Source organism: Zingiber officinale, chromosome 11B (genome assembly GCF_018446385.1).
Source record: "Zingiber officinale cultivar Zhangliang chromosome 11B, Zo_v1.1, whole genome shotgun sequence".
Classification (NCBI taxonomy): domain Eukaryota; kingdom Viridiplantae; phylum Streptophyta; class Magnoliopsida; order Zingiberales; family Zingiberaceae; genus Zingiber; species Zingiber officinale.
In genome coordinates, this window is record NC_056007.1 from 10,368,830 (window position 1) to 10,369,917 (window position 1,088).

The following is a 1,088-nucleotide window of genomic DNA, read 5'->3' on the forward strand; positions in this document are numbered from 1 at the left end:
GCAATGGTAAACAAACCTTTGAAAGACTATGTAGCACCTTACGCAAGGGTCTCAAGTCTAGCATCACTAGACCTTCTACTGAGGCCAATAATTTTGAAATAAAGCCTACAATAATATCTATGATCCAGCAAAATCAATTTAAGGGAGTATAGACTGAGGACCCAAATCAACACTTATAGGTTTTCTTATAAGATATGTAGCAACATGAAGATGAACGACGTTCCAGCCGAAGTTATAAGATTGCTTCTTTTTTTTTTGAGGGATAGAGCAAAAGCTTGGCTCAATTCTTTGTCCATCGATAGTATAACTACACGGGAGTAGTGCGAATAGATATTCTTTGAGAAGTTTTATCCTCTATGCAAAATAGCTCATATGCGAAATCTGATTGCAAGCTTCATACAAAATGATGGTGAATCTTTGTATGAAGCCTAGGACAGATTTAAAGGAATGCTAAGATTGTACCCCCATCATGGATTGGAAAAATGGCTCGTAATCCATATTTTCTATAATGGAATCAACTATCAAATAAAAGTTTTCTTGGATTCCATAGCGGACAAAGCTTTTATGAACAAAGAACTAGATGAAACAGAAGAAATTATGGAAAGTATGACACTGAATCATCACTAATGAGTTTTAGAACATAGAAACCCAATCAAGATTTCTAGGAAGTATGACGTGGAAGCTTTACATTTAATTTCTGTGAAAATGAATACCCTAACAAAAAGATTTGACTTAATGAATACAAAATTGGTGAATGCAATTGTCACAACTTATGAAGTATGCAGGGATTCAGAGCATACAAAAGAAGCTTGCCAAGTAGGAGACATAACTACACAATTGGATTAGATTGAACAAGTGGATGCAGTTGGATACTTTAATTCAAGACCCAACAACTCGTACTCAGACACTTATATAATGCCGGATGGAAGAATTATCCAAATTTCTTATATCGCAATAATCAAGACCAAGTAGGGTAGTCATTTGGCTTTCAACAAAACCACCAACCCTGGAGAATAGAAAATATCCTTGAAGAAATACATGTTACTTAGTTGGAAATGAAGAATGATATCAAGCAACATAATGTAAGG

General features: G+C 34.9%; 1 non-coding gene across 1 annotated transcript; it reads right to left on the reverse strand.

Annotated features, from left to right (window-relative positions):
* Positions 1–372: 372 nt before the first annotated feature.
* On the reverse strand, positions 373–476 carry LOC122035531. Its single transcript, XR_006127080.1, has one exon. It is a non-coding gene; the product is annotated as a small nucleolar RNA R71 (small nucleolar RNA).
* Positions 477–1,088: the final 612 nt, after the last annotated feature.